This window comes from Schistocerca americana, chromosome 3, assembly GCF_021461395.2.
Source record: "Schistocerca americana isolate TAMUIC-IGC-003095 chromosome 3, iqSchAmer2.1, whole genome shotgun sequence".
Lineage (NCBI taxonomy): Eukaryota > Metazoa > Arthropoda > Insecta > Orthoptera > Acrididae > Schistocerca > Schistocerca americana.
The window spans coordinates 811123211-811149844 of record NC_060121.1 but is presented as its reverse complement, the minus strand read 5'-3'; positions in this window follow the sequence as shown (position 1 = coordinate 811149844).

The following is a 26634-nucleotide window of genomic DNA, read 5'->3' as shown; positions in this document are numbered from 1 at the left end:
AGGATAAGGCGGCAGTCCCTGAGGAGGCCAGAATCGTGATGGCGTCAGGCAAGCCGCTTTGTACAGACAATGCCCCAATGGCCTTGATAGAGAAGGCAAAGAACTTCCTTCTGAAGCAAACGTGGTAAAAACGCACAGGACTGATCAGTGTCTGTACATAAGAGGATGACACCAGCTGTAACCGCGACCGGAATGGTCGCGCGGTTGCCGAAAACGAAGCGCGGCGGGACCAAAAGAGGGTAGTCCGCGAACAAACTAACGAACGGAAAAGGACGCACACGAACAACGAAGAACGACCGAGCAAGACCTTACGAACAACAAAACGCAAGAAGCAATAAGATCGCTAGCGACAACCTAACGAATTCACAGCGTCCACTCGTACACGGAAACAAAGTAATGTAAACACGCTGTCTGTAGGCGAGATGTCGATAGACTCACGTGAATGTCAGACTGCCTAACTCAGCGAGAGGCAGGCGCTTAAATACATGATAGGGTACGACGCTATTGGCTACTGGAACCACGTGCTCCACCGTGTCGCCCTCCGTTATATGCGGGTCAGGAACGCGCGCAACCATGGCTTACGGCGTGACGGCGTAGAGACCTCTAGTGGTAATCGACGACAATGCAGTCTGGCGCCGATTCGAAACTCGCGGGGCTCGGTACCAGAGCACCGTGCTGGACCGAGAAACTGTGCTAATTTTCTTAACTCCATGTGACCAACATGTGTGGAGGTGCCTGAGTGGCCGAGCAGTTCTAGGCGCTACAGTCTGGAGCCGCGCGACCGCTACGGTCGCAGGTTCGAATCCTGCCTTGGGCATGGATGTGTGTGATGTCCTTAGGTTAGTTAGGTTTAAGTAGTTCTAAGTTCTAGGGGACTGATGACCTCAGAAGTTAAGTCCCAGAGTGCTCAGAGCCATTTTTTGTGTGGAGGTACTGCAACAGAATGTTGAGAATGGGATCTGCAGCTGTCGCTTGAACAGTATGTCAGTGGCTGACGGGAAAAGTAAGTGTTTCAGTGTCCTGGAAACCAACATGAAAACAAGATTCTTCGGAGGTGTGAAATGCCAAATTAGTGTTGGCTGGTAGGTGAAAAAGAGTGCTCATATTCGAATATTTAGCAGTTGTCCTGCATACAATTTCATACTGATAACTGGAAGGGAAGACCAATACTGCAGATTTTGCTCCGTGCGTGGAGGGACTAGCTCGGAAGGGCTGAATAGTGGGGTGAGAGGTTTGTGATCCGTCACCAACTATAATTTTGTGACACAAAATATTGATAGAATTTGGTCACGTCATATACGATATCAAGAACATCCTTCTGAATATACAGGGGGTTGCATTGTGCTTTGTTGAGTAGTTCAGACGTGATCAAACTTCACGCGAGATTACAGCACCAATCCTATAAGAGGATACATCCACTGCGAGCAATATCAGCTTACTGGGGTGACATGTCTCAAATATTCAATCTCATTCTGAAAGAAGGGGCGCTTAACTTTATTACGCTTTAGCCTAGCATCTGAGGGCACCTGAAATAATTTCCTGAGACTGGAAATCTGTTCGTTGGGGGTACAACGCAGAATTACAATATCGTTGACATACTCGTAGCTTGTACAAGAAAGAACTGTAGCAGTCAACTCTTCTAAGTAACGTTAAAAATTCCAGTGGCAGATGCACTGCTGAAGGGAAGCCGCAAAAACTTAAATAAAACCATGTAGGTGTTGATCACAAAAACTCGTTCGGACTGTTCATCCAAGCGAAGCTGCAAGTGAGTGACACGACGATCATTACTGGAAAATGAACGACCTTCACTAAGCTTGTCAACGAATTCATCAGGACCTGGTAAAAGAAAAAGAGTCAATCACTGTCTGTGGAGTTACCATTGCCTTAAAAATCTGCACATAAGCGCAAGTTGTCTCATTTCTTCATAATCGCCAAAGGGGATGCCATCTCTCTTCAGCACATAGTCCTGAGGCACTATATTGGCTTTTAGCTGAAGCCTACATGTACTTGTACATATGCCGTTTCCGACCACCAGTAAATTGAGGCTCTCTCTAAAACTCGCCGTTAATTGTATGATCCGTTGTAATGAAAAAATGAGAACCTCATATTCATTGTTAAGGAATTATTGTAACTTGCTTATAATGAGAGTATGCCGTTTCTAGGCAATGGCGCATTGAGGATCCATCGAAAACGCATTGTTCTTGGTACAGTTTGTTATAATTAAATGTCAGTAGTAACATGTCTGTGATTAAAGGTTTTACGAGATCGTAACATATAAAGTATAGAGATAAATTATGCATAGTCAATGGAGTGCAATGAGTAGTGTCATAGACTTGTAAAGAATCAGACGCAGTGTTGCTGGTTCATGTCTCACTGAATGCAGTTCTTTTTTACTAATTTTCGCGTTTTATTTTAAGTTCTGCTACTTTCTATATTTGTTTCGTAAACGCGTATTCTTTAATATTCGATGTCATGTAAATGTAAGAGTGCTCTTTCTGAGGAGTGAGGTTTATTCGATTGGCTCAATCTACAAAACAGTAAAATATTTTGCACTTTCTTGCTTTATGTTTTGTATTTAATGTTTAAATGTTCAAATGTGTGTGAATTCCTAAGGGACCAAACTACTTAGGTAATCGGTCCCTAGACGTACACACTACTTAAACTAATTTACGCTAAGAACAACACAAAGACCCATGACCGAGGGAGGACTCGAACCTGCGGCGGCAGTTGTATTTATTATGTTTTAAGGATTCTACTACTGAACAGAAAAGTGATCAAATGAAATTGACCTTAAGGTTCTACTACGAAGTGAGAATGATGAGATAATGTTTACCTTATTTGCAGAACTACCGAAAATTTATATCGCACAAATTGTTACGGAACTTCTACAAGCCGATAACCTTATTGATTGGACAAGGTACTTTCCTTTTAGCCTTGTAAAGTGTCACCGATATTGACGTTTTTATTTATGTATACTGCAGACAAAAAAAATGGGTCTGAGCACTATGGGACTTAACATCTGAGGTCATCAGTCCCCTAGAACTTAGAACTACTTAAACCTAACTAACCTAAGGACATCACACACATCCATGTCCGAGGCAGGATTCAAACCTGCGACCGTAGCGGTCCCGGGATACCAGACTGTAGCGCCTAGAACCGCTCAGCCACTCCGGCCGGCTACTGCAGGCAGAACAACATAACTAGCATATTGAGCTCGGAGGAAATTGACGTTTTAACAGAGTTAACATGGGAATTTTGCGCGCACGATACAGCCGCCAACTGCCCCTGGATCGCGCAGCGATCGCGTGTAGCACTTGAGGCACACGTACCGTAGGCACAAGTCGCATCGTTTCTGAGCGTTCAGCTGCACGCTGAATTCGGCACGCTCAACGTTGACGTTCAAAAGCACAGTCCGCGTGCCGACGGCATTACGTCGCGACACGGCCGTGTCAGCCGCTTGTGTGCTGCGGAACGCAGAGGGCACGATTTAACTCCGCTAGCCTAACACGTCCTGTTTACGACGCCGTCCTGGCTCTGATTCTGCGCGCCGCGGCGCGCGAACGCGACACAACCTGTTTACGGAAACTCTGAGCTGCACAAATAGAGGCGGAGTCAAAGTCCACGGCGGCACTGTCAGATGAGTTCTGTCGCTCCATTAATTCCAAAACATGTTGCAAGCTAGAATCAGGTTGTAGTGAATGAAAACACACACAAAACAGGTGTGACATTCTACAATGTTTATTTATTTCACAAAACGGTTTTCGCCTGTTAGGCCATCATCAGGTACAAAGATGAGTACTGGCCATTAGCCGGCCGATGTGGCCGAGCGGTTCTAGGCGCTTCAGTCCGGAACCGCGCGACCGCTCCGGTCGCAGGTTCGAATCCTGCCTCGGGCATGGATGTGTGTGATGTCCTTAGGTTAGTTAGGTTTAGGTAGTTCTAAGTTCTAGGGGACTGATGACCTTAGATGTTAAGTGCCATAGTGCTCAGAGTCATTTTGAACTGGCCATTAAAATTGCTACACTAAGAAGAAATGCAGATGATAAACGGGTATTCATTGGACAAATATACTATACTAGAACTGACATGTGCTTACATTTTCACGCAATTTGGGTGCATAGATCCTGAGAAATCAGTACGCAGAACAACGTAATAACGGTCTTCATTCGCCCGGGCATTGAGTCAAACAGAGCTTGGATGACGTGTACAGGTACAGCTGCCCATGCAGCTTCAACACGATAACACAGTTCATCAAGAGTAGTGACTGGCGTATTGTGACGAGCCAGTTGCTCGGCCACCTATGACCAGACGTTTTCCATTGGTGGGAGATCTGGAGAATGTGCTGGCCAGGGCAGCAGTCGAACATTTTCTGTATACAGAAAAGCCCGTACAGGACCTGCAACATGCGGTCGTGCATTATCCTAATGAAATGTAGGGTTTCGCAGGTATCGAATACAGGGTAAAGCCACAGGTCGTAACACATTTGAAATGTAACATCCACTGTTCGAAGTGCCGTCAATGCGAGCAAGAGGTGGTGTAACAATGGCACCCCATACCATCACGCCGGGTGATACGTCAGTGTGGCGATGACGAATACACGCTTCCAATGTGCGTCCACCGCGATGTCGCCAAACATGGATGTGACCATCATGATGCTGTAAACAGAACCTGGATTCATCCGAAAAAATGACGTTTTGCCATGCGTGCACCCAGGTTCGTCGTTGAGTACACCATCGCAGGCGCTCCTGTCTGTGATGCAGCGTCAAGGGTAACCGCAGCCATGGTCTCCGAGCTGATAGTCCATGCTGCTTCAAAAGTCGTCGAACTGTTCGTGCAGATGGTTGTTGTCTTGCAAACGTCCCCATCTGTTGGCTCAGGGATCGAGACGTGGCTGCACGATTTGTTACAGCCATGCGGATAAGATGCCTGTCATCTCGACTGCTAGTGATTCGAGGCCGTTGGGATCCAGCACGGCGTTCCGTATTACCCTCCTGAACCCACCGATTCCATATTCTGCTAACAGTCATTGGATCTCGACCAACGCGACCAGCAATGTCGCGATACGATAAACCGCAATCGCGATAGGCTACAATCCGACCTTTATCAAAGTCGGAAACGTGATGGTACGCATTTCTCCTCCTTACACGAGGCATCACAACAATGTTTCACCAGGCAACGCCGTTCAACTGCAGTTTGTGTACGAGAAATCGGTTGGAAACTTTCCTCATGTCAGCACGTTGTAGGTGTCGCCACCGGTGCCAACCTTGTGTGAATGCTCTGGAAAGCTAATCATTTGCATATCACAGCATCTTCTTCCTGTCGGCTAAATTTCGCGTCTGTAGCACGTCATGTTCGTGGTGCAGCAATTTTAATGGCCAGTAGTGTATGTGGTACAGCGTTATATTGTTAGGGCAAAGATTTTAAACTGGTGCATCTTCTTTTTTGGTGATGGAAAATGTTAACGTTAAGTTAAGGAACAAAACAAAATTGGAAAAGCGGTGTAATATAATTTAAATAACATACATTTCCAACAAACACAGTCTTGAGATAATATTTTTTTTAGTTATTTTGTTGTTAAGTGTACAAAGACATATGAGTTATTTGGCAGTGCAAGAAATGACTCCCAGAACTTTGGTTCTGTGTGTCTATCGAGTTCTTCTCACAAAATATATAAATAACGTGGACAGGGGTCTTTTGCAACTCTCGATACTTATTACGAAAGATAATGACCATATGACATAAAAAACCCAAGGTTCTAAGAAGAATACATTAAAAATATTGTGATTTACGAAAGTATAATCGCTGCCAGTGTTCCAAAATTCATTGCCACTCCCTGCGTTATCACTAGTAACGTTTCCATACTTCTTTATCAGTTCTTGATATGATGATTTAAACTCACTAAGGATAGTGTCTGCATACTTCGTTATGTCTCTTGCTTCTGGCACTTTTAGTGGTACTTACTCCTTATAGGCACGAATAGGACCGTTCTTGGGAAGTTCAGTGATCTTGAACTTTGAAACTTGAGTAAGTGTATTGCTGGCCAATGTTGCTGTAGTCGCAATAGTACCTATACACCGTATTATTTTGTTGGACGTTACAGCCCAATTTTTTTCTCCTTAGAACTTGTATCAATAGGTTTGGGATCTATTTTGGAAAAGTATGTTTCGTAACCCTTGATTAACTTCAGCATACATAGCATTGCTTGTAGACGCTGACTTTAAAATATCAATGCACTGTTCTGCAGTGTACAAAGTATCTTCTTTTTCTTTCTTTTTCTTTCAGCAGTTCCAAGTGATCAAAGTCCCTATCGCAATGATAGATATGAATGCCCACGTGACGGATATACATGGCGCATAGCTTCAAAATGGCTTCCTTTCACCAGAGAATGAAAAAAAATCACAACGGTATTGCTTGTATTCTGTGACGTTCAGGCACCCATGAATACATAACGTTTCTTAATGTTAGGGCTAATGTTATTGGATATGGAATCAGCAAGAAATGAAACCACTTCATTTGGACTTTTCTTGCATAAGAGTTTTGTGTACAGATAAAAGGAGGCGTGACGCTCTGAAACACTGTGTATTCCAAAACGTACAAACACAGCTAACGGCAGTAAAACATCGCATTGACTGGAATATGCGAAAGTGGTACGTTTTGCATATAGCCACAAGAGATGCGTTAACTGGTTCCAAGCTCAGGACCGCCTTCTTGCACTAGTATTGTAGCCTCTTTCAGATCCTGGTAAATGTTTGCAGCTTTCCTTTCATGAACCTTTAAGTCTACTTGAAGTTTATGTCGCTTTACACCATTCGTATCTTCCTGTATCTGGACTTAAGTTTTTCATAAGCAGATTAAACTTCTATTCTCAGACGGCCAAGAGAGTAATAAACACTTCTTTGCAGTAATGAACAAAATATTTGTACTTCACTTTTGTTTCAGGATTGCCCTTCTTTTTCCCCTCTTTCAGATAAGCAACTTGTTCATATTTTTGTAAATATTGCACCCACAGTTTATATATGTTTAAAACACTGGGAGGATACCTTGTCTTTTTTCCCATCTTTCCGTAATGGACTGATGACCTCTGATGTTAAGTCCCATTGTGCTCAGAGTCATTTGAACCATTTTTCCATATGTGCCACTCGAAATGGGTATCTGAAAACATGATCTTCGATGTTAGCTATATTCTGAGGTTTTATACAGCTGTTTTGACGTAACCCATCCCTTAAATCTCTTTGAGGCACTACTCCTTGCTGTGCAAGGCTGCAGCTTCGACGATGTCGAATGTTGTTATACAGTGTAACGAAAGGATGGCAACCTTACACATTATCTTTTCACAGCCATCATACTTCACCAGAAAACGTAAATCATGCAGCTGTAACAGTATTAAGGGGTCTCTGTAATAATCAAGTGATAAGCTCATTGATCAGCGTTATTGATAAGTGATGCAGAGTACACCCATGAAATATTGTATAGTTACCCTTTTATCGTATTTTATTTTCACTGATTTGTATAGCATTTCATAACGTTTAAAAAGGTGTTTTGTACTGTTGTTTATTTATTAAAATATTACCATTGTTACTGTTCATTATTTTTTGTATTTATTATTTCTATTATGTATTATTATTATGAAGAAGTTTACCACATAGTGAAACACAGCACTGCGTTCCTCGGTAGGCTCATCTTGCCGAGATCGCCTCCTTTGACATGTGGCTGCTGAAACCAAACCAGCCAAATATGTATCGTGGACATTTTTTATTCTGCATTTTATTGAAGAGGTGCAGAATAGTGTAGTATTATGCACTAACTGTATAGATTAAAGCATCCGTAATTAAACTGTTGTATTAATGTACACTCATTAAAACAGTTTTGTGTCTGCAGTCGGGCCAGTTGTACGGGCGGGAGCGGATTTTTCCCACGTGATTCACCTGAGGTTCGCCTGCCTGCCCTGTCGGCCCCCGGTAGCTGAGTGGTCAGCGTGACAGAATGTCACTCCTAAGGGCCCGGGTTCGATTCGCTGCTGGGTCAGAGATTTTCTCCGCTCAGGGACTGGTCGTTGTGTAGTCGCCGGCACGGTAGCTCAGCGTGTTCGGTCAGAGGGTTAGCTGCTCTCTGTAATAAAAAAACTGAGTTAACCGATTAACGACGAACTTAAACGGATATCTTACGACGTCCGCCCCGAGCAGATGCAACGAACGAAAGCCAACAAAATGAGATTTAAAAAAAAAGAAAAGAGTGGTCAGCGTGACAGAATGTCAATCCTAAGGGCCCGGGTTTGATTCGCGGCTGGGTCAGAGATTTTCTCCGCTCAGGGACTGGTTGCTGTGTTGTCCTAATCATCATCATTTCATCCCCATCGACGCGCGAGTCGCCGAAGTGGCGTCAAATCGAAAGACTTGCACCAGGCGATCGGTCTACCCGACGGGAGGCCCTAGTCACACGACATTGACTTTCTTAAATTGAATTAACTTCCTCTTCAGTTTCAGGAGCTGGACGTCTTTTTGTAGCTCGTCCTGATTAATCTTCACTACCACTATCCATAATAGGCCACCGAAACACGATAGAACAGCTGAAGAAGTTCCTTGGTTATCCTTTTTCTTGCAAGCATGAACAGCTGATGAAATCGAAAATCTATGCGTGCGCAACCTAGCGGGCGACTCCGTATTGACGTGTGCTCTACTGCTACTGACCTCGCTTAGATAGGGCACTCTTTGTCGGTAGCAAAATATCATAGGTCCTGAACAGGTGCTGTTTTGCAACTGCCTTCTTCTTCATACGATTCTACGAACTTCCTGATTGACACTTACGTTGTTTTGCACTGCAAATAAAGCGTAGCTGTATAAAGAACTCTATTCTGGTCTCAAAGCATTTTCAGTCAAAAATGGATTTGTGTGGGTTCGCATGTGCCTTCTTCAGTTGTTCATAGAGGAATATAAAGTGGACAATAAACTTTGGTGGCATTCTCTAACGGTGTGGCTGAACGAAATGATCTTGTCTTTAATAGGTCCTAAACTATAAGCGGTTAAAATATGATAGTGAGATTAAGCGGGTAAGTGAAGCACCTGTGACTAAACAATAACATTTTTTTGACACACTAAGACAAATTATAGTAAGTGAAATAGAGGAAATGGGGCATTTGAGTAAGAGGTAATTTACAACATGTCCTGAATGGGATTATAAGTAGTATGTGCAGTTAAAAGTGACGAGTAAGGGAACTGTGTCTCTCCATTCAGTTCTATACTTTCGCTGATAGACATACGTTTATTAAATTCCATTATTTCAGCAAAATTTCACTGTACCACATACACATCTTTGTCCTGATGATGGCGTAAATACCCGAAAACCGGTTTGTGCTATAAAAATTGTAGAATACTACACAAGTGTGTTTTCATTAATAATGTACAAAATATTCTACCAATAGCCGATGGACCAGTCAATCAATATAGGATCGAGGTACTTATTAAGCTGTTCACTGATGCCAGGATCCGGCATATTCGAGTAATGGCGTGCCTAATCATAGCATCACTACAGTAACGCCCGCACTCACAGTTGAATGTACAACGGCGTGTAAGATCTTCTGGGTCAATCTCCCGCTGCTTATGTAGCTGCCAGGCTAATATTCTCATCGTAGTACTTGCAGAGCGCAGTAATTAGTTCTTCGCGAGAAACGCTTTCAGGGCAGACAGTGAGGCAAAAGCTTGCAGGATAACCGCTACGCTGATACTCCGACTGTTGCAAGAAAATAAGATTGCCTGTAGCTAACTTCAGTGTAATCCTCTTGTTGAGAATCAAATACAGGGCATGGCGGTATGGAAACAGGCTCTGATGGCTATGGCGGTGCTGCGGTTGCTGGTGGTGGCTCCGCTGTGTTTGTCTGTGCAGCGAGCAGTATGGTCACCATTTACCTTAGCATTACATCTACTGCGCCTCAAACTAAAACTGAGTTACTGACAGCTCTTGAGGGGGGAGAGAGGGGGGGGGGAGAGACTGGACTGATCAAACACACAAAAAAATAACACCTGTACAAAAAACAGAGCGCAACCCCTGAGCTAGGCTGGTTGAAAGTGCGAATTAAAGTCACTATAAATATCAGTCTCCGAAAAGCACAAGAAACACAGTCAGTTGTAGGACGAGTGTTCTGAAACACGCGTAGTAACGGTGAACTAATGTGGCGGGCAAGCACGGATAATGTACACAGTTCTGCAGAAACAACACAAAATAAATACAGCTGGCGGAAAGTGAAACAACCAATAAACGATGTCGCCAGTGTTGACTAGAAGTAAGACCAAGCAGCAAACAAATATTATTTTTCCTCGTTGGTAATTTTTTGATTGTCTGCTGGTGGATGCCAAGGAGCTGAGGGGTTTTATGACGGAGAACAAAATACTTTTTTTTTTTAAAAAAAAAAAAAAAGACGCAACATGAATGAATCATCTGAATGGGACGGAGATCGAGAGATGTGATGTACATCCACAGGAAAAAAAGACTACAGTTTCAGTAATATAGGGTGATCTTTTTCAAGAGATAAAGGTTCAAAAACTGAGCAAATCAATAACACGTTGGTCCATCTCTGGCCCTTACGCAAGCAGTTGTTCGGGCTGGCACTGATTGACAGAGTTGTTGGATGTATAGCGCCAAATTAAGTCCAATTAGCGCTTTTGTTCTGACTGTCGAGATGGTTGGAGGGCCCCGCCCATAATGCTCCAAACGTACTCAATTGGGGAGAGATCCGGAGACCTAAGTGGCCAAGGTACAGTTTGGCAAGCACAAAGACAAGCGGTAGAAACTCGCCGCGTGCGGCCGGGCATTACCTTACTGAAATGTAAACCCAGGATTGCTTTCCATGGAAGGCAACAAAACAGGGAGTGGAATATCGTCGACATATCGCCGAGCAGTAAGGGTTCCGTGGATGACAAACAAAGGGGTCCTGCTATGAAATGCAAAGGCACCCCGGACCATCACTCTTGGTTGTCGGGAAAAATGGTGACGACAGTCAGATTGGTATCCCACTGCTGCCCAGGCATCTCCAGACACGTCATCGGGTCTCAGTTCGAAGCAAAATGCATAACTGAAAACAAATGTACTCCAGTGAATAATACTCCAGCCCGAAGACGTGTGTGGAAACTCCTCGGACAGCAGTGGGATAGCAACCTGACTGTCGCTTGCTATACGATCCAACACCCTGGAGTGATGGTCTAGGACCCCTTTGGTTGTCATCCACTGCACCCTTGCAGTACAGCTATACGTCGACGTTACACTATGCACCGTTTCGTTGCCTTTCATGATAAGCCATCCTGGCCTTACATTTCAGCAAAATTATGCCCACCCGCGCGGAACAAGAGATTATATTGCTTGCCTTTGTGCTTGCTTGTCAAACCCTATCTTGGCGAGAAAGATAGCCGGATCTCACCCCAGATGAGAATGTTTGCAGCATTGTGGGCAGGGGACTCCAACCATCTCGGGACTCTGACAGAATTTGGCACGATATCACTGAGGAGGATATCCACGACTTCTGTCAATCAATGCCAAGACAAATAAACTGCTTGCGTAAGAGCCAGAGGTGGACCAACGCATTACTAACTTGCTCTATTTTTGAAGCTCTTTCTCTTGAATAAATCACATATTTTTTTTGAAATTGTAATCGTTTGTTTGTACATGCACATCACATCTTTTGATTTTCGTCCAATTCGGATAATTCCTTCGTGGCGTGCAATTTTTTTAAAGATGCGCACGTAGAGCTTTATAAACCTCTTTTACTTACATTGAACTCCAGTTGCAAGATCCAGATGAATAAACGTTGCAAGATCTTGAACAGGACGAGTCCGAATATTCATAGTAGTGATGGAGGCTGAGTGTCGAGACACAACAGGTAGACTAGAGAGACAGAACGGAACTGGCAGACAGGCTGGACGGAAACAGGTCGGTTTGGCGTCCTTTAAGTTGGTTCCGTGGCGGAGCTGACCCTGCGTGCTGACTGAAGAGGCTGTGTCCAGGGGCCGGCCCCAGACTGGGGCTGCAGTCACATGGCTGATGACAACTTCTAAACGCGAATTGGCGTGACGTGGTATTGACAGCGCACGATACCATAGGTCCAATATATACGAGGGTCGTTCAACAGGCAATGCAACACATTTTTTCTCGGCCAGTTTCGGTTGAAAAACTGAGGAATTTGTTGTGGAACATCGTGGAATATCCCCGCTTCAGCCCCTATAGTTTCATGAAGTTTCGATAGGTGGTGACGCTATACATAGCCTTCAAAATGATGTTTGTAACACAGTGCATCCCAAGCAGAGAGCTATCATTGAGTTCGTTTAGGCGGAAAACCAGAGCCTCTTAGATATTCATAGGAGCTAGCACAATATCTACGAAGTGAACAAAAGCGCGGTGAGTTGTTGGGCGAGGTGTATGTCATCATCGCAGCAACGTCACAAACCTTGTCTGGTCTCCCGCGTGCGGGCCGGCCGAACACAATTGTGAGTCCTGTAATGTTGGAAGGTGCGGATACTCTCATTCGAGGTGACTGCCCAATCACAACTGGACACCTCTGTAGGTAGTGCTGATACGCTCGTCCATCTGTTGGGGTACTCAAATGTGTGTGCGTGCTGGTTTCCTCGCCGCCTGACAGAAGACCATAAAGAGCAACGAAAGACTATTTGTATGGAATTGCTTGCGCTTTATGGACCTGATAGTGACAATCTTTTGTCGAACATCGCTATGTGAAATGAAACATAGGTTCAACCTTTCGAACATGAAGCAAAACGACAGACCATAGAGTGGCGCCACACCACCTATGCTCCTAAGATAAAGTTCAAAATCGCACACTCAGCTGGTAAAGTAACAGCGAAAATATTCTTGGACCCTGAATGGGTTAAACTGCTTAATATCCTCAGCTTTGAAGTATTTTGTGCTATCCTCAGAAAACTGATTAAACGACTACATCGTGTTCGTCGCCACAAAAGCGCAAACGAACTTCTCCTTCTCCATGACAACGCAAGACCTCACGTAAGTCTGCGCACCCGAGAGGAGCTCAAAAAAAAAATGGCTCTGAGCACTATGGGACTTAACTTCTGAGGTCATCAGTCCCCTAGAACTTAGAACTACTTAAACCTAACTAACCTAAGGACATCACACACATCCATGCCCGAGGCAGGATTCGAACCTGCAACCGTAGCGGTAGCGCGGTTCCAGACTGTAGCGCCTAGAACCGCTCGGCCACCTCGGCCGGCAGAGGAGCTCACAAAACTTCATTGTTCTGTTCTTCCTCAGCCACTCTACAACCCGGATCTCACAGCTCCCGACTTCCATCTGTTTGGCCCGGTGAAGGATGCACTCCGCGGCAAGCATCAGTGGCCTACCGGGACCATCCGACCGCCGTATCATCGTCAGGGGAGGATGCGGATAGGAGGGGCGTGGGGTCAGCACACCGCTCTCCCGGTCGTTATGATGGTATTCTTGACCGAAGCCGCTACTGTTCGGTCGAGTAGCTCCTCAATTGGCATCACGAGGCTGAGTGCACCCCGAAAAATGGCAACAGCTCATGGCGGCCTGGATGGTCACCCATCCAAGTGCCGGCCACGCCTCTGTAATAAAAAACTGAGTGGAAGGATCAACCACCGAACTTGAGCAGGATGTCTTGCGACATCCGCAACGACCAAACACAACGGTCAATAACGAAAAAAAAGGGGGTAACGTCTTCGATTCATAATCAAAAGGTCTTCGGTCCCGTGTTCGATCCCCGCCACTGCCTAAATTTTGATAAATAATCAGCATTGGCAGCCGAAGACTTCCGGCATAAGAAGTCAGCCTTATTCTGCCAATGGCCTTGTCAAAGAGGGCGGAGGAGCGGATAGAGGTTCAGGGCACTCTCTTGTCCTAGGGGTGGGAAATTGCCCCTAAAGGCGGAAGAATCAGCAATGATCAACGACATGAGGATGCAGAAGGATATGGAAACCACTGCATTAAAGACACGTAACGTGTATCCACAGGACATGTGGCCTGTAATTGAAGAAGTGTCATGATGATCTCTCCATTGGCAAAAGATTCCGGAATAGTCCTCCATTCGGATCTCCGCGAGGGGACTGCCAAGGGGGAGGTTACCATGAGAAAAAGATTGAATAATCAACGAAAGGATAACGTTCTACGAGTCGGGGCGTGGAAAGTCAGAAGCTTGAACGTGGTAGGGAAACTAGAAAATCTGAAAAGGGAAATGCAAAGGCTCAATCTAGATATAGTAGGGGTCAGTGAAGTGAAGTGGAAGGAAGAGAAGGGTTTCTGGTCAGATGAGTACCGGGTAATATCAACAGCAGCAGAAAATGGTATAACAGGTGTAGGATTCGTTATGAATAGGAAGGTAGGGCAGAGGGTGTGTTACTGTGAACAGTTCAGTGACCGGGTTGTTCTAATCAGAGTCGACAGCAGACCAACACCGACAACGATAGTTCAGGTATACATGCCGACGTCGCAAGCTGAAGATGAACAGATAGTGTATGAGGATATTGAAAGGGTAATGCAGTATGTAAAGGGGGACGAAAATCTAATAGTCATGGGCGACTGGAATGCAGTTGTAGGGGAAGGAGTAGAAGAAAAGGTTACAGGAGAATATGGGCTTGGGACAAGGAATGAAAGAGGAGAAAGACTAATTGAGTTATGTAACAAGTTTCAGTTAGTAATAGCGAATACCCTGTTCAAGAATCACAAGAGGAGGAGGTATACTTGGAAAATGCCGGGTGATACGGGAAGATTTCAATTAGATTACATCATGGTCAGACAGAGATTCCGAAATCAGATACTGGATTGTAAGGCGTACCCAGGAGCAGATATAGATTCAGATCACAATATAGTAGTGATGAAGAGTAGGCTGAAGTTCAAGACATTAGTCAGGAAGAATCAATACGCAAAGAAGTGGGATACGGAAGTACTAAATAATGACGAGATACGTTTGAAGTTCTCTAAGATACAGCAATAAGGAATAGCGCAGTAGGCAGTACAGTTGAGGAGGAATGGACGTCTCTAAAACGGGCCTTCACAGAAGTTGGGAAGGAAAACATAGGTACAAAGAAGGTAGCTGCGAAGAAACCATTGGTAACACAAGAAATACTTCAGTCGATTGATGAAAGGAGGAAGTACAAACATGTTCCGGCAAAATCAGGAATACAGAAATACAAGTCGCTGGGGAATGAAATAAATAGGAAGTGCAGGGAAGCTAAGACGAAATGGCTGCAGGAAAAATGTGAAGACATCGAAAAATATATCATTGTCGGAAGGACAGACTCAGCATATAGGAAAGTCAAAACAACCTTTGGGGATATTAAAAGCAACGGTGGTAATATTAAGAGTGCAATGGGAATTCCACTGTTAAATGCAGAAGAGAGCAGATAGGTGGAAAGAATACATTGAACGCCTCTATGAGGGTGAAGATTTGTCTGATGTGATAGAAGAAGAAACAGGAGTCGGTTTAGAAGAGACAGAGGATCCAGTATTAGAATCGGATTTTAAAAGAGCTTTGGAGGACTTACGGTCAAATAAGGCAGAAGGGATAGATAACATTCCATCAGAATTTCTAAAATCATTGGGGGAAGTGGCAACAAAACGACTATTCACGTTGGTGTGTAGAATATATGAGTCTGGCGACATTCCATCTGACTTTCGGAAAAGCATCATCCACACAATTCGGAAGACGGCAAGAGCTGACAAGTGCGAGAATTATCGCACAATCAGCTTAACAGCTCATGCATCGAAGCTGCTTACAAGAATAATATACAGAAGAATGGAAAAGAAAATTGAGAATGCGCTAGGTGACGATCAGTTTGGCTTTGGGAAAAGTAAAGGGACGAGAGAGGCAATTCTGGCGTTACGGCTAATAATGGAACCAAGACTAAAGAAAAATCAAGACACTTTCATTGGATTTGTTGACCTGGAAAAAGCGTTCGACAATATAAAATGGTGCAAGCTGTTCGAGATTCTGAAAAAAGTAGGGGTAAGCTATAGGGAGAGACGGGTCATATACAATATGTACAACAACCAAGAGGGAATAATAAGAGTGGACGATCAAGAACGAAGTGCTCGTATTAAGAAGGGTGTAAGACAAGGCTGTAGTCTTTTGCCCCTACTCTTCAATCTGTACATCGAGGAAGCAATGATGGAAATAAAAGAAAGGTTCAGGAGTGGAATTAAAATACAAGGTGAAAGGATATCAATGATACGATTCGCTGATGACATTGCTATCCTGAGTGAAAGTGAAGAAGAATTAAATGATCTGCTGAACGGAATGAACAGTCTAATGGGTACACAGTATGGTTTGAGAGTAAATCGGAGAAAGACGAAGGTAATGAGAAGTAGCAGAAATGAGAACAGTGAGAAACTTAACATCAGGATTGCTGGTCACGAAGTCAATGAAGTTAAGCAATTCTGCTACCTAGGCAGTAAAATAACCAATGACGGACGGAGCAAGGAGTACATCAAAAGCAGACTCGCTATGGCAAAAAAGGCATTTCTGGCCAAGGGAAGTCTACTAATATCAAATACCGGCCTTAATTTGAGGAAGAAATTTCTGAGGATGTACGTCTGGAGTACAGCATTGTATGGGAGTGAAACATGGACTGTGGGAAAACCGGAACAGAAGGAAATCGAAGCATTTGAGATGTGGTGCTATAGACGAATGTTGAAAATTAGGTGGACTGATAAGGTAAGGAATGAGGGGGTTCTACGCAGAAACGGAGAGGAAAGGACTATGTGGAAAACACTGATATGGAGAAGGGACAAGATGATAGGACATCTGCTAAAACATGAGGGAATGACTTCGATGGTACTAGAGGGAGCTGTAGAGGGCAAAAACTGTAGAAGAAGACAGAGATTGGAATACGTCAAGTAAATAATTGAGGACGTAGGTTGCAAGTGCTACTCTGAGATGAAGAGGTTAGCACAGGAAAGGAATTCGTGGCGGGCCGCATCAAACCACTCAGTAGACTGATGAGAAAAAAGATTCTGGCTCCGACGTTGAGCAGTAGAGTGCTACCATTCGGTCTCTCTCAGCAAGATGAACTAAGGCTCTCTCATTGAACGGAGATTATGTTGAAAAATAACGTTTTGTACATAAAAGAATGTATTGGAATGCTGAATAAAACCAATCTGCTTTCAGAAAAAAAGTTTGTTGCATTACTTGTACGTATCTACTCCATCGAATATTAGCTATCTCTAGAGTGACAAATTCTTCATGAAAATAATGAGTAATTTAAAATTTGGCCTGGTAATATAATCCCTTGCGCCATAAAGTCGATCCCATGTCTTTACTATGTCAATTGCTGTGTGGTTTCTCAAATTCTCCTTGGTTTTACCGAATAATGCGCTGTTCATTAATTTAAAGAAACCTGGGTTCTCAAATTGTCATTGGTTTTACCGAATTCTGCGTTGTTCATTAATTTAAAGAAATCTTTTTCAAAGTCATACGTCGTGTGGGCTCTTTCTTTGATGTTAACATCAACGTACTCCTTCAACCAACGTGACTGATTGAAGCAGATAAAGCAGGTGACTTCTAATAAGATCTCTTCAAATTACTGGACAACTGAGTATTCGGCTAAACCATGGAGAATTTGAGAAACCATCGCGAAATTTATGTATTACAGAAATGGGATGGGTGTTTGGTGCCAGGGATTATATTGCTACTTCAAATTTTAAGTTGCAGTAAAGAAATTGTTGCTCAAAAGATTATGCTCAGGTTTCAGTAGAGTTCGTGAAATGTGTAAATGTAGGTGTTGGACATATCCAAACGCCACATGCAGATCTGAAGTTGCTTTATATGTATACGGAAAGGTTCTGCTATTTAGTGGAAGGCTGAAATCCATATGAAGTAGTGAGGTGCCACCCTGAAAGATTCTACACGTCTGTGTAACCTCCCCACAAAAAAAAAAAAAAAAAAAAAAAAAAAAAAAAAAAAAAAAAAAAAAAAAAAAAAAAATGGATATGATTCTAATTTTAGTGTAACCTCAAAACAAAATTCTTTCACAGTGTAACCTCCTCACAAAATTCATTTACATTTAATCTACCCACAAAATTCTTTCTGATTTAATCTAAGCTCAAAATTCATTCACATTTAGCGTGACCTCATAACAGAAAAATTCCTAAACCTGTCAACAGTAAAAATTATAATTATGTCGTTCACATTCAGTGTAACGTCCCAATAAAAAAAATATATTAAGTAACCTGGTAATAAAACAATGTAAGTAACCTCTCAATTAAATTGTCGCTCACTCATGACTTTTCAATAATTCACTGTGAATTTAACCTGGTAAATTTTGGACGACAGCAGTGCTGCGTCATGGCCCTGAAAGATCATTCTGAATAAAAAAAGGAAAAATTCTTACCTCAATGAAGTCGCCGGATATATCTGCTCTTACAATAAATTTTTCCGGCACAGCTCTGTGCAATGCTGGCCGACCTATCTGTCATTTATGAAAGGAAGCAACTGATTTTTATATTGCAATAATCGGGATGATCATGGATCGGAGAAATTAGTAAATTCTTTAAATTGAAATGAATGGTTATTAAAAGTTACTTTTTATGAAGAAGATTATTATTACAAGATTTTTTTTAAACATTTACATGGCACTTGAGATAACATTACTAGATATGCGCGAGGCTGCTTTTTACCATATACAATAATACTGAGGCTCCGGCATCGCTGCACCGCGACCGGGCCAGCCAACACGATACACCATACCAGACCAGAGCAGACTCCAGACTAGCAACAACTTACTGCTACAGCTACACAGTTCCTACTGCAGTCAAGACTGCTCTCTGGTCAGAGATTTTCTTATACCTTGCATATCGCAGGCAGCGCATGAGCAATACATCGAAATTACATCTGCTCGGACCTCTTACAAGGTGCCACCCTGAAAGATTCTACACGTCTGGATAATCCTTACCGCATAAAGCCTCAGGGTATCGGTCTAATGAAAGACGAAGTGAATGGGCACAGATTGTCGAGTTTGTGGACCTTAGATCCAAGATGCATGCATATCATTTAATGCAGGTGTTACCTAGAGACGGGTCAAAGGTGTGGATTTTGCGGTCTGATTGGCTCTCAGGTTTAATGATTACAAGCGGTGTTTGCTCGGCGGTGTCGGTGATGCTCGTTGTAATCTCCGTACTTGGTGCACCAAGTAAGCATTCGATCATGAGACCATGTTTATCGCAGTTGAAAGTCGGTCTGTCTTGCCGTGACTACAAACGGTTCATTTGTGACGATGGGATCAAGACCCTCCCGCACTCACATTGTTCATTTGGGTGATAGTGACAAAGAGAATGGATAGGTATTTATTTGAAAACAGTGAATGTGTGAACGAGCCTATGTGGAATAGTGTGGACAGTTCGTCACTGTGTAAATAATTGAGTGTGCTTGTGCGTGATTGAGTTGACAGCACACTATAGGCACACTGTAAGTGATCGTATACGAGGTGTTTCAAAATGACATTGACAGACTTCGAGGGGATATGGAAGGTGTCTTCAGAAAGAAAATGAGAACAGGAACCTGTTTCCGGAAACGTCATCCAACGACGCTACATAAAGTCGGAGTTACAGGCGCCGGCGCCTGTATATTATGTGTTTATACAGGTGAACATTAATAAAACCGACAAACTGCAGGGACGGATTCCGGACTGGAAATGAAAGAAATAAGGTCCTATGAACATATGTCCGAAAATGAATCGTTGCCACATAGATAGCACCGACGAATGAAAGTTCCTCCGGCCTAGTGCCGTGTATTTCTTGTGTGTGGCAGGCAGTGTGGTTGACGTAGCGTACTGCAAACAGCGAATGGTCCGATGCTGACGTCGGAAAAAAGTCGAGATGATGTTTTATGTACAGCCAAGCAAACAGAATACTTCGAGAATCAGCACGGCTATACCCAGAACAAGTACTGTCACACCACTCCACATCAACCACATCACATAACGTTTCAAACCCTTTTAGAGCGTTTGTGTGATCATGGGTCGTTGCAGACAGAGGAAAGTGTAGGGATGCGGCGGACTGTGCGTATACCAGATTTGGAGGACCGGGTTCTCCAGGATAGTGCCAGCTCCAGACAAGTAACGATGCAAGTCAAAGTACGATTCTGCATTATCCCTATCACTTGCAATCCCATGGAGGCCATTTTGAACATCTGTTGAGCTGTGGATGTAATGCAGCTCTGTACTGTGTTTCGGGAAAATTTATTATCGTTGCACACACACAGTCCATTTCCGGACACATATTCATAGGATCATTTTTCCTCCATTTCCAGTAAGGTTCGTGCAGTTTGTCGGTTTTCTTAATGTTGAGCCTGTATACAGGGTGATTGCGTGATGATGTTACAAACTTTTAGGGATGATGGCGAAGCAGTCTGAGTAGAGGAACTCTGGTCCGGAAATGAACGGGTCAAGAATAAACATCGACTCAAAAATGCATGCCTGAGGAACTAAGAAACGTTGTTTATTTTCACTACTATGAAACAAATCACCTCTGTTGAATAATAGCTTATAAGTCTTAAGGTATATCATTTAGAGCCCACGTTTACTTGTCATTTTTTTCTTGTTTTGGTCCGTTATACCACCCTGAAAGTTACCTACCGTACCGGTCCGCGCTATAAGGCGTCCCTTCACTGAAATTGATACATTTAAACTTTTCCATCATCACTGAAAGTTTGTAATCATCACGATTCCTACCCTCATCTTGTTCCTAATTCCTAAAGACACCTTCTGCATCACTCGAAGTTTGTCGGTGTTACTTCACACGTTAGAATATGGCGTTCTCTTTCGTAGCCTCCCTTCTAAAGTTGAAAAATAGCTCCCTTAAGGCAAAGAGACGTACATTAGCTTTTTGATTGATGTATTGTTTGAATGCATTGACGTTTATTGCTAAATATAATGAATACAGCAAGACAATAAAAGATAAAACATAAAATGTAATCTCTACAGAGCTACACTTTCACACTACCCGTTGATGCGACATACGTTAGCGTGCTGAATAATGTCACTACTGCAGCTTCCAAAAATCAACAAAATCACTGCAGTGTATAATAAAAAGGAAACAGCTGCTCTTCCAGGCCTCGAAGGCCCAAGGGATGTCGACCGGCCGCCAATTCGTCCTCCGCCTTGCTGTGACGTGATGCAGATGCGATATGGATGGACATGTGGTCAGCACACAGTTCTCTCTGCCGCTTTGCCAACTTTCCAAACCGTGGTGCAGCTGCGTCTCATTCAGAGGCCTCCTCAGCTTCCCTCACGAGGCTGAGCGCACCCCTTCCCCTTATCAGTCCCTTCCCCTTATCATTCACAGCACCAGGAATCGAATCCGGATTCTTCGCACAGCAGCCGTCTACGTTTACCACTCAGCTAAGGAAGCGGACAATTTGTAATTAACACAATTAAAATGATGTAGTACAGAGAGGGATGGAATCGTATAGCCTCTTTCTCTGGGAGATCCCAAGGGGTATGTTCAATCTTGCCCGACCAGTGTGGCCGAACGGTTCTAGGCGCTTCAGTCTGGAACCTCGAATCCTGCCTCGGGCATGGATGTGTGTGATGTTCTTAGGTTAGTTAGGTTTAAGTAGTTCTTAAGTAGTTCTGAGTTCTAGGGGACTGATGACCTCAGTAGTTAAGGGGCTCCGGAAAGGCTCAAAATCATGAAAAGTTTCTCATGAAAAGTTCAATTTTTACTTTTTTGCGCTTTCTGAATCTGCAGACTATAACCTTTTAATAGATATATAATTTATTCAATTCCGAAGACTACAACTATTTTTAAATTTTTTTTGAAATGTGTTCTACATGGGCGTGACCCACTGTGGCGCTGTTAAACTGCTGTCAAATGGTGTTATTATTAACGTCCGTGTTCATCAGGTACATTTTAGTGATGTGAGATAAAGTATGTGTTGTGGCTAACCTGTGATGGTTCAATATATATCGCTGGTGTGATTGTCGATTGTTTCATGTTTATTTACTCTGTCGTTATCTCGAAAATATTCGTAATTAATTCTGTTTCTTGAGTCTCTGTTTTGTTGAAGTATAATAATGAGTAAAAGTAAAGTTATTAGAAATCCTCTGAAGGCTTTTAAGAAAAGGAGAAATGTTGGAAAGCCAAAGGTATGTGTTATTACTGTAAACAATAAAGACGATAACCAAGTGAGTGAACCTAACCTCTCAAGTACACCTGCCCATAGCAGTCGAAGTGGGAAAGAAAGTACTTCACAGAAGAAGCTTGGTTCAATGAGTGAAAACTATGAATGTTTTATGGGCGAATCGGATGTGAATGAAATATTTGATATGTCGGTTCTCAAAGGAATTTTTTCAAACTGTGTAAGATGTTTCATTGTAGTGAAGTTGGCCTGGAACTCTCCATAATAAAGCACGTAGGACTTGCTAGTGAAATACAACTGAAATGTGATAAGTGTTCATACATGACCACCTTTTGGAACAGTGTTGCAGTAACTGCAACTGAAGAAAATGGTAGCAAAATCTACGAACACAACAACGAGCGATGCTTGCTTTAGACAAGGAACGCCTTCGGGCTGCAGACAGGGCTGTAAAGAGTCTAGAAATACAAGCAAGAGTAAACAGGAGGAGGAACAAGAGAAGCTGGAGGAGGAGTTTGCAGAGGATGAAGATAATCCATCCTATGGACCTGGAATGCACTAAAAAGTTAATCCAATCTTTGTCGCTCGATTCCCAAAACTTTTATTTTCTCATACTAATTACATGTTTTCTAAGGATCTTCCAAACATATTTGTTTCAAACTTTCAGTAAATGTTACACAGTACCTTCTGCATAATTTAACACAGCCTTTTTCCAAAAAACTGTATATTTTTGAATATACAAATAAAAAATTGCAAAAAAATGTTGTGAATTTTCATTACAATTGAAAAAAAATCATCTTTAATAACTGAACTAAAATTTTGTAAAATCCCTGTGTTAAGTTGTAGCCCACATTCCAATAAATAATCTATAAAAAGTTCAACTTCCTACCTCAAATACTTTGTGAGGAAAGATGTAATTTATAAGCGTTATTTTAACATTGCAAGTATAGGGCGTTCCGGAGCCCCTTAAGTCCCATAGTGCTCAGAGCCATTTGAACCATTTTAGGGGACTGATGGCCTCAGAAGTTAAGTCCCATAGTGCTCAGAGCCATTTGAACCATTTGTTCAGTCTTGTTACTGATGTCTGCCTCTGGAACAAGCTAGCCTCAATTTTGTGCATTTGCGAAAAAGCTGAAACACTCCTTTTTTAAACCTTATAACTTCTTTCTTAAGAAGGAACATATATGGCCAGATTCTCAGAGTCACACAGTAAAGCAAATGCTTCCATCGTCTTTCAGCTACGTTTATTTATATTTTCGTTTCTCATCTCGCCACTTTCTGCCTGCTCTCTTCCCTCGTCGTATTCTTTCCTCTTTCTCTCCCTAATCTAGCCCTCCTCACGTCCGTTGCTGGCTGTGCCTTCAGTTTAAATCTACTCGCCTGTAACTTGTCCTTGTTGTTGATGTCCTTCTTAAGAAAGAACTTCAGTTTTCAGTTAATTGGTGAGCTAAGGGGTGCATTATATCTCTCCTGTGATTCAGAGTAAATGAGATAGCTAAGAACTAAGTGACGTCCCGACTGGGACTGACCTTCCCAAATTGTACTTCTTTGGCCGTTAAGTTTCGTATCCGAACGTCTGCTGTGGTAAATCGACGGTGCTGTTTCATATCTGGACCATCTTCTCTGTTCTGGTGATTGTTACTTTTTTAGTTCTTCTGGGTCTTTCTTGCGAAGCTTCTGTCATACCCCCTAACACACAATGACTGCAGCAACTGGGTAGATTCCCAGAATGGTAAGAAATATATACACTGGTGTTCTTCCACAGGCACCAGTAAGCACACCCCTTTGCGTCAGGCGGAGTACCGTCTTATACCTCCTACAGCAGAGTTTATATGACCATACTTTTAGTGCATCTGGGCTCCTGGTATGGGTGGCCTGTATGTGGGAGAGCCAACTACGCGTAGTTTGTGCTTTAACTTGCCGGCTGTAACTGTCGCTATGTTGGTATGTTTGATATAATTCATTTTTTCATATATATATATATATATATATATATATATATATATATATATATGTGCATATATATATGCTCCTAGATATCTACAGGTCTCCACTTCACATATATGTCCCTTGACTTAAATCAGGTTTTTTCTGAAGCTTCCCTTTTAAGAGTAGTTATATGGTTTTGAATGTGAATACGTCCTCGTCATGTTTTCTATAGCAAGATACATGTTTTCTCTTCCAGTATAGAGCTGGAGTCACCTTAAACCAGAACCAATATGTCATTTGCATACGCACCTATTCTTCCTTTTCTTGCACTCCATTCCAAAGTTTGAGGAAGGGAATAGGTATTGAAGTCCTACAAAAATTGCTCAGTGATCCTTGCGTTCGTAATTCCATGATTCTATATGAAATCTTCATTACGTAAAACAATATGTTTCCGACATTTTTATGGCCCCTTATATTCTGCTAAAAATCAGCAGACGGCTACAGTGCAACAAACACAACAATATTAAAGAAAGGGATTAGTAGAATGACTCATTAACCGCATGGTTTAGCACCCACTTCTCGTTCAAACACTGGAGAACAGCAGGTGGTCCTGCTGCCGCTAGCTGTCTTTACCTGTCTCAGGATTGGAGCAAGGGGAAGGGGATGGCTAAATGTGTGAGACACTAAGTCGGGATGTAACTAACTAAACAGGTGCCAAAACGTCGAAATTGATTATAAACTATTAACAAAGTTCGAGAACTATCAAATATATATGGTTACCAGGTAAAGTCTATTTATGTATTAACTACACCAAAGGAATGTTAACAGTAATGCATTAATGATAGCGTAAACAGCTTAGTAATAGGAAACGATCTATTCAAAGTATGGAGTACTGATAAGGCTAACCGATCTGGGCAGACATTGGTCAGAGATGGTCCTGAGAACTCATCCGCGCTGAGACGAGTCCTACACCCGAGGTGACCAGCATTGTGTACAACCCGTACATCTACATGTACAGACGAGCTCGGGAAGCCATCGTACGGTGCGTGTCGGAGGGTACCCTGTACCACTACCATTCATTTCCTTTCCTGTTCCACTCGCAGTTAGAGCGAAGGAAAAACGACTGCCTATATGCCTCCATAGGAGCCCTAATTTCTCGTATATTATCCTCATGGTCCTTACGCGAAATGTGTGTTGGTGCAGTACAATCGTTCCGCGTCCAGGTTAAAATGCCAGTTCTCTAAATTTTCGCAAGAGTGTTCCTCGAAAAGAACGTCGCCTTTCCTTTAGGCATTCCCATTTGAGTTCCCATAGTGAGCGATGTGGAAATCGCAGGACACTCTTAGCAGCTCCAATTACGTTGATCGAAGGCAGCAGTCTGTTGTTCGACGAATCTGTGTGACATTTCAGAAGGGAACGCCTCCAAGTGCTTCCTTGAACTTAGTAATCTTGTCAAAGTTATTGTGGAGTAGCTCTGAGTCTCATCGATCGAGCAAATCAGCTTGTAGTGTATGCGCTAATGTATCGTCTCGCAGATTTGGTTGTGTTTCAGTCAGTGTCTCCGCCTCTTTTTCAAAACTGGCCGCAAAACGTATTCCAAAAATGAAGAGTAATACAGTGAAGTGACGTTCTGCCGTTGGGGAACGGTAAGCATTAGGACAACACCATCACAGTCGTGTGTGAGGATAACCATTACTTTCATATTGCTGAGATTCTGGCGTAATTTCGATTGTCGTGGTGACATTGACGCTATTCGTATGATCGGCGTTTAGGGCTCGTACAATTTAGCCCATGTCTCATCCAGCACAATGACAGTGGGTAAGAAAGCACTACCTTCTCACTCTCAGCGTTCCGACTAGGTACGAACAACCTCATATCGTAGATACGCCTTCATTTCTATCAGATCATGCTGGATCCATCATGATAGAATTTTTCTCATGGCAAGGAGTTCCTTCAGAATGTGAAGCCCAGTCGTATGCGCTAATTTTATCTTTACGGCCAGGTCTCGAGTCGTTAGGCGTCGGGCACTGTCAAGCAACGCGTCAAGATCAGAGACTTGTTCACTAACACGGGACCGACACGGCTGACGAGTGTCTGTCACGTATTGGCTTTTACTCACCTATCCACCGCTCTGTAAGACAATGAGATTCCCAGCTAGAGTCTTAAAGATCTGTATGAGACTGTCGTGCTACAAGTTCTCCGTCATATTGAATTTTTATCCGACTCACGTTGTTGCTGTGTCGAAAACATCGTGACATCACTACATTATTCAGCCCGCTATACGAGGCTGATCTTCTCGAACTGTGGAAAGGGGTGGGAAGGGGTAGTCCATTTGCGCTGAGGTAAGATAGGCGTAAGTAAAATTATTTGAATCTGTTGCGCCGCGTACCCACGGTAGTGTTGTCACCGTTAAAGTTCCAACCCTCGTAACAGTACTGTTCACTACAGAGGTAAGAATAACTGTTCAAATCAGTAATGATACAAATATCAGTGTTAGGTTTCACTGAACTGTTAATTAACAACGAATCTGAAGATTATGTACTGTAGACGGAATGTTAACGACATTATTTGAACATTATGGATGTTCGCACATGATGCGGCGTTGA